The following is an 8,036-nucleotide window of genomic DNA, read 5'->3' as shown; positions in this document are numbered from 1 at the left end:
GAGAAAAAAGAAGATGGCAACAGAGGGAAACATCATAAACGTCTACGTCTAAATAGTAAACTAGAATTGGCGGGGCCTGTCTTCACACACACTCTGTAGTTACACACACACCTGTTGGTTGAGATAGTCTCCACATTTAAACTAGTGAGAATGTACACAATATAACTGCAGCTCACACACTTAATCATACAAATCGACACAAATGAAGCATTTCATTCTGTCACACAAACGGTTAGTGCTAAGGTGAGCTGACACCTGGGTCCCGTTCCAAGAAGCAGGTTCAACAAATTTAGAGTTCGAACCTGAACTTAGAGTCACTGGACTCAAAATTCTCAAACTCAGGGTTTTCGGTTCCAGAACAGCTGAAAATGTTTGATTCAATCAACTTGAAGTTGTTAGAACCAGAATCAGGTGTGAGCGTCGCGACCATTAAAAGCCCTGATCAATGGAGCAAAGACAGCACGATTCACCATGGCAACGGGAACAAACAGCTGAGTTTTGTACTTCCGGCGGTGGAAATTGATAAGTTCCTGCAAGCATATGCGACTATAGGAGCGCATTGTCTGGAAGAAAAGCAACACAGCTGCAGCGGTAAAACAGAGAGAAAATATCTGCAGTTATTTGAATCATTTCTAATAATGAATAAATAATGTCAGGAAGGTTATTTTGTCTCTTGTTGAGTAAGGAATGGTTTTTGATCTGTTACTTATTTAACCAGAAATCACCGTAATCGCATGAATGACCAGTTTTCGTAACATCCCCCCCCCACCTACACACACGGATATCACTGCACGCTAAAAAGAAACTGTAGCTGCCTGGCATATGTTTAAAAAGCATTTATTTAATTTTAATTCTCAAGACTTAAAACAAATTCGGCGAATTCTTTTTTTAAGCATAAAAATAATTTTCGTAGCCGGGAATTGAACTCGCAAACTCCGCAGTGAGAAGCAGCATTGCTGACAACTGAGCTAATGTTCGACACAAGCAAAGGATGGTAGATGATTTCAAATGGTTTCTCGGTGTTTGACATCCCATAATTTCAATTTTTATGGGTCTAAAATAAGGAAAAGAAAACTGTATTTTTTAATAGCGAGTCCCTGGAAAAACTCACTATTTATAATATCGCTGAAATAAAAATGAATTGGGAAACTCCAGTCAGTCGACTCGTGTCCTCCAAATCCTCTACCGACGTAAATAACATTTCCTCTGGATTAATCAGCCTCCTCTCTACATGATCCTCTATGAATGAACATGTCATTTTGGTTTCTGAGTGGTGAAAACGTGACGTCTCTAATTTGAATATTCTCTAAATGTTAATGAGGAACTCATATTTGAACATCTTTCACTTTAAAAAGGGGCGGAGACCACAGAGAACTCTAAATTTCCTGAAGAAAACCTGCTACCGACCAGGTTTCGTTCACAGACTCAGTTACCATAGTGATTGATTCTGAGTTCAGCTTAACCCGCTTCTTGGAACGGGCTTGGTTTCGCCCACTTTCCCGGGTTTGAGTTATCTCTCTTTCTGGAACCGAAAACTCAGATTTTTACTAAATTTGGAGTTCACGAACTCAGAGTTCCAACAAAACCTGCTTCTTGGAACGGGCCCCTGTGCTCAGGTGAGTGTTTATGTTTTGCTAATAAGGATAATGATGGAATGTACAAAGGGGGAGAGCATCCATCCATCCACACACCAAGACCCACCGCCGGGGCAGCAGGTGCAGCCAAGACCCCCCAACACACGCCCGCCAGGCAATCCCGCCAAGCACCCAAACCAGGGCACGCGGAGCCGCCGCAGAGGCCCCCCACACCTGAGAGCAGGAGGGCACACGAACACAGAGAGTACAGGTCCCAGCCCAGCCAGAAGAGCAGCCCCCTCACCGTGGCAGGAGGGCCAACGCGAGGCCCCACCGCCGGAGAGCCCCCCCAAACCCATAAGAGCAGCTCACCACCACCAAGCAGCGCCGAGCATCCCCCGCCCTACCCCCGGTACGAACCAGGGCCCCCAAAGGGTGACCCACCTCCATACTCCAGACAACTGCCCACCCCCACCGCGGGAGGTACAGGGAGGAGCAAGGAAGGGGCCGCCCACCCCCACCAGGGAGAGGCGCACCCAAGAGAAATGGAGGCCCCAAGGACTGATGTAAACAAGGCCCGACCAGGCACACCCACTGATGCAGTTTTGGAGAGGACTAGTTCTCAAGAGCAAGGACTGGAACCCACACCACCGAGACCTGGACACCCCCAGGCTCCGATCCCCTGCCAGATCTTAAATCTCTGGGATCCCACTCCCGGTGTGGGGAGGAGACCGCCGGGCCCAGGAGACTGGCACCCAAGAGACAAGACCACCAGGCCAAGGGACCCAAGGGTAGGGGACAGAAGGTCGAAGGTCCCACCTTCCTTGTGTGATGCATGCGTGTTTGTTTGTTAGAGTGTATATTTGTGGTGTTAGAGGTGTGTGTACTAAAGGCTGCAGTTAAAATTGGTGAGAAGGCCTTAACAGGGCATCTCCTGATTGCTCGCAGAGATGCCCCGTCACCCTCCCACCAGTGGCCCTAGATGTCTATTGTGCGGTTAAAATTGGCGGGAGGGGCACTGAGAGGACATCAACTGTTTGCTGGGAGTGAAGTCCAAGCACCTCCCCACCAAGGGTCCTACATGTCTAAGGTAAAACCTGAGGGGAGGGGCAAATCGATGCAGCGGCCACAGGAGGGGGGGCCACTGGCAAGTACTCCACCCACTGTAGCGCACACTCCAATACAGCCACCCTTCCCTTCACCCCGAAGAAGTATTCTGTTTTTCATATGCAGAGGGTAGAATTAGGAAGTGCTCCTGACAGAGACAGAGTGAATAACAGGAGACAGCTAAAACAGGAAGTGAGGATGGCTGCACTTGTCACACAGGTCAAGCAAAAGTCACTGAGGAAAAAAAATCACTTCTGTCTGTAGCAAAAGTCCCTCTGCCTTATTAGAGAAATATATTTGTGCGTTATGGTGATTGGGTATGAGGATTCATGCATCACAGATGTATCAAAATATCCAGCCTGTTGCGGAGGAACATCCAGAAAGTTCCAGAGAGAGCCACGTTGCTTGGTGACTGATCTGGGCTTCTCCCTTCGTAAAGGTGAAACTGATATTCTGACTTTGTGTGAACTTGCTGTTGGTTGATTTTGATTACAATCATTTTAAGGTTCCTGACTCCAGACCCATCAGAAGGAGGATCGGGGATCTTTGCTTCAACAATTTGGCGCTCAACGTGGGGCACTGGAGAAAAAGGAACGGCAATTGACTACGAACCTGAATGAACAAACAAAGGACACGGGTCGCACGACAATATTAAAAGGTAAGCAGTATCTGTTTTATCAAAACTGCATTTGGAAAATCTAAATTACTTCGTGTCCTGAGTCTAAGTAAATCCTGTGTTCAAAATTTTTTAATGATGGTTAGTTCTAAATACACCACTAGGTGCTGCTTGGACACTACTCCATGGATCCCCCCTCAGAATCCAAAGCCATCTTGAGGCTTTATCTGCAGCCACAATTATGTTTCTTATTGCTCTTCTGCACAGCTGCCCTTTCACCCCGAGGAGCTTGAGGGTGCGTGGTAAGGACTGGCCAGCAAAACCCCGGCTCCCCACTTCAACTGGTTCGTAGCGGGCTTTCCAGCCATTGCTGCGGCATTCAGCCACTAGCTCAGCGTACTTGGCTCTCTTACGTTCATTGGCCTCCTCCATCCTGTCTTCCCAGAGGACAGTGAGAGTGTAATGATAAAGAAATGAAATTTAAAGTTTGGGTTAAAGTCCCTTGGGTTGGAATCCCATAAATGACCTAGATCGTGACGGATCAAATAGTTGTCTGATGAGGTTTCTATAAAAGTTGGGTTGGATTCCCGTGGAGTTGAGGTCATTTCACAGTTTAGCTAACATTTTAGGAACATGCTAACTGTTTTGGTTGTTTCAGTTTTTTTAGGCTATTTTGGAGTTTTGCTACTATTTTAGCTACGTGCTAGCTGTTTGGCTGTCTTAGGTTATTTATAAGTTTTTGGGCAATTTTGAAGTTTAGCTAATATTTTAGGTTTATGTTAGCTCTTTTGGCTAAATTAGGCATTTTTCAGTTTTTCCAGGCTATTTTAGTGTTTAGCTAATATTTCAGCTACGTGCTAGCCGTTTTTGCTAATTTAGGGCTTTATTTCAGGTATTTAGGCTGTTTTGGAGTTTAACTAATATTTTAGCTACATGCTAGCTGTTTTGGCTGTTTTAGGTTATTTTTCAGTTATTTAGACTATTTTGGAGGTTTAGCGAACATTTTAGCTTTATGCTAGCTGTTTTGGTTGTTTTAGGTTATTTTTCAGTTATTTAGGCTATTTTTGAGTTTTGCTAATATTTTAACTACACACTAGCTGTTTTGGCTGTTTTAGGTTATTTTTCAGTTTTTCAGGCTATTTTGGCAATTGGGTCATATTTTTAGCGTGCTATCAGCTTCAGCGATTTCAGCAATCAGCTTCAGCTTTTTCAACTATTAGCTTCAGCGTTTTTAGCTATCTGCTTTAGCATTTTCAGCTATCAATATCAGCATCTTCAGCTATTTGAATAGGCATCTTCAGCAGCCACGTTCAGCTTTCAGCATTCACACTAGCATTATCACAGGTTATGCGAATTTTCGACCTAATTTTGTAATTTAACTGAAGCTTCAATTTTTTTTTAATCTCCCAAAATATGTTTTTGTGCAGAAGCAGCATAAGCAGTCTCCAGTTGTTTTATTTTATTTTCTAATTCTATTAAATCTGCTTTCTCTTTACGTTTTTTTTTATAAGTTGAATAAGAAATGATCTTCCCTCTCATGACTGCCTTTGCTGCTTCCCAGAGAACACATGGTGAGATGTCAGGAGTATTGTTAAATTCTAAGAAGGTTGCCCACTCTTTTTTAAAGAATTCAATAAACTCTTGATCTTTTAACAGAGAGTTATTAAACCTCCAGGTGGAACCCGAAGGTGTTGCTGCTTCCCTGACAATATTTACAGAAACTGGTGCATGATCACTGATAATAATTGGATGAATGCTGGAATCTTTAACATCTTTTAGAAGAGATTTACTGATTAATAAATAATCTAAACAAGAGTGTGAGTGGTGAACTGGAGAGAAGAAGGTGAACCCTTTAGTGTTTGGGTGACATGAGCGCCAAACGTCGCAGAGACCCAGATCATTCATGTACTGCTTCAGAATACTTGCAGACCGCCATGTACGCTGGTGTGCTGCTGTGCTGCTGTGCTGAGTCTGTCAAGTTCGGGGTCCAGAATAAAATTGAGGTCTCCTCCTGCGAGAATTGTAGAGTCAGAGTGAACCAAGAGTGGCGTGACAAATCTGTGAATGAAGGAGGAATCGTCAATATTTGGACAGTGCAAACTTGCTATACATAAATGTAGATTCTGAATAGATATAGTAATAATTAAATATCTTGCCTCTGGATCAATAACTGTTTCTTTATGAGTAAAAATACTATTTTTATTAATTCAAATGGCTTCTCCTCTTTGTCTGGAGTTGTAACTAGCAGCACAGATGGATTGAAACTGTGAGCAGCACATGAGATGTTCAGTTGATTTATGTAATGTCCATGAATATCTTTTGGACAACAAAATAATCCAGGACTTTTCTTACTTTTAATCCAGGAACTACTTTATTATCGGAGCTCTGTTTTACAGGCATTCAATGTCACAACAACGTAACTCTCCTTCGTGTCCTTTCTCAGTCCTCTCTGGAGCCTCCAGACAACGACATCTTTTGGTCACTTCTTGTCATTACATTTCCCCCTCAAGTAACAACATCCCAATGTTTTAAACAAACTAAAATCTTAGTGAAACAAAACATCTTTGTGTTAACAGTATCTTTAATCATTACCATTGCCCTATACATATTTAACTTCAAACTTTCACCTGAAATTTGCTATAACATGTCCAGCAAAATGACGTACTAACTGAAACAAATGTTTGAACATATTACCAATCAAAGGTTAAGTATTTATTAAAGCTTGCCAATACTGAATCAATCTCGGATCACCAATCTAGTCTGACTGGGGCTTTGCTCACTCTGCCTGAGCGAGTGACAATACCTGTCCCTGGGGACGGTGTGAGAATTTGTTGCATTTTCACATCCTGCGTCTCCTCAGGGAACCTGATTGCGGAAGTGGATTGGTCAGTGTTTTCACTGACTGGTTTGGAAGGTGATGGTGGTGGGATGGACTGTAGATGCCGTCTGATCCTCCTGTTTTGCTCCCCCTTTTCTGTCTCTACCACATAGGATCTTGGAGTAGAGCTTGAGTTGCGAACCACAGCCGATGGTGTCCATCCTTTTTGTCCATCCAGTTTAGTGAGCACCTGGTCCCCTGGCTTCAATGGAGGTAACGGTCTCACCCCATTTCTGCTGTTGTAAAAGTGAGCTTGTTTCTGCTTGGCCGTTGCATCAGCCTGTCGGATCTCCTCCTCTGCTGGCCATTCCGGTTTCAGGTTGTCCTGCAGGATGGGCAACGTTGTTCTCATTTTTCTGCCCATCAGTAATTCCGCTGGGCTGACGCCGGTAGAGGAAGAGGGTGTTGCTCTGTACGACATTAAGGCGAGAAGTGGGTCATCCTGTCTCGAAATGCTTTTAGTCGTCTGCACTGCCCGTTCAGCTTGACCATTACTCTGTGGGTAGTGAGGGCTTGAAGTGACATAAACAAAGTCATATTCCCCCTGAACTCCCTCATCTCTGCAGAAACTAGCTGGGGTCCATTATCACTCATCAGCACCTCCGGGATGCCAATGTAGCCATGAGGGGGCCCAAGCCAGGGTCTCATTGTGCTGGTCCCAAGCCCGGATAAATACAGAGGGTTGTATCAGGAAGGGCAGTGTCAGGAAGGGCATCCGACGCAAAATCTTGCCAAATCAAATATGCGAATCAGACCTACGAAATCCATACGGGATCGGTCGAGGCCCGGGTTAACAACGACCGCCATCGGTGCTGTTCACCGACAGGGTGCCGGTGGAAATTGGACTACTGTTGGTGGAAGAAGGAGAGGAGGAAGGCGGGTTCATAGGGAGAGAGAGAAGGGGAAAATCACAGTGTTGGACCGAGAGTTGGGACTTTGAATGTTGGAACTATGACAGGAAAGGGTAGAGAGTTAGTGGACATGATGCAGAGGAGAAAGGTAGACATACTGTGTGTCCAGGAGACCAGGTGGAAAGGTAGCAAGGCTAGAAGTTTAGGAGCAGGGTTCAAGTTGTTCTATCATGGTGGAGATGGGAAGAGAAATGGAGTAGGAGTTATCTTAAAGGAGGAGTTTGTTAGGAGTGTTGTGGAGGTAAAAAGAGTGTCAGATAGAGTGATGAGTCTGAAGATAGAAATGGAGGGTGTGATGTTCAATGTTGTTAGTGGGTATGCCCCACAGGTAGGATGTGAGCTGGAAGAGAAGGAGAAGTTCTGGTTGGATCTTGATGAAGTGATGATGAGCATCCCTGGAAATGAGAGAGTTGTCATTGGTGCAGATTTCAATGGTCATGTTGGTGCAGGAAACCGAGGTGATGAGGAGGTGATGGGCAGGTTTGGTATCCAGGAGAGGAATGTAGAAGGACAGATGGTGGTTGATTTTGCAAAAAAGATGGAAATGGCGATAGTGAATACATTCTTTGAGAAGAGACAGGAACATAGAGTGACCTATAAGAGTGGAGGTAGAAGCACACAGATAGACTACATCTTGTGTAGACGGTGTAATCTGAAGGAGATCAGTGACTGTAAAGTAGTGGTTGGTGAGAGTGTTTCCAGACAGCACAGGATGGTGGTGTGTAGGATGACTCTGGTGGTGAAGAAGATGAAGAAAGAGAGGGCAAAGGCAGAGAAGAGGACAAACTGGTGGAAGCTGAAAAAAGAAGATTGTTGCATGACTTTTAAGAAACAGTTGAAACAGGCTCTGGGTGGTCAGGAGGTACTCCCAGATGACTGGATAACTACAGCTAATGTGATCAGGGAGACAGGTAGGAGTGTACTTGGTGTGTCATCAGGAAAGAGAGTTG

The 8,036-nt window shown here is 44.5% G+C and overlaps 1 protein-coding gene across 1 annotated transcript in view; it reads left to right on the top strand.

Moving 5' to 3' along the window:
• LOC112144877 (guanylyl cyclase-activating protein 2) overlaps positions 1-6,388 on the top strand; it is a 15,330-nt gene extending 8,942 nt beyond the window's left edge. The window contains exons 4-5 of the transcript XR_002918984.2: positions 3,187-3,339; positions 6,289-6,388. The gene's annotated coding sequence lies outside the window, so the exon portion shown is untranslated. The remainder of the gene's footprint in view (positions 1-3,186; positions 3,340-6,288) is intronic.
• The last annotated feature ends 1,648 nt before the right edge of the window (positions 6,389-8,036 follow it).

The sequence above is a fragment of the Oryzias melastigma genome, linkage group LG5 (genome assembly GCF_002922805.2).
Source record: "Oryzias melastigma strain HK-1 linkage group LG5, ASM292280v2, whole genome shotgun sequence".
NCBI lineage: Eukaryota > Metazoa > Chordata > Actinopteri > Beloniformes > Adrianichthyidae > Oryzias > Oryzias melastigma.
The sequence above is the reverse complement of the archived record's forward strand: the minus strand, read 5'-3'. Positions and strand labels throughout refer to the sequence as shown.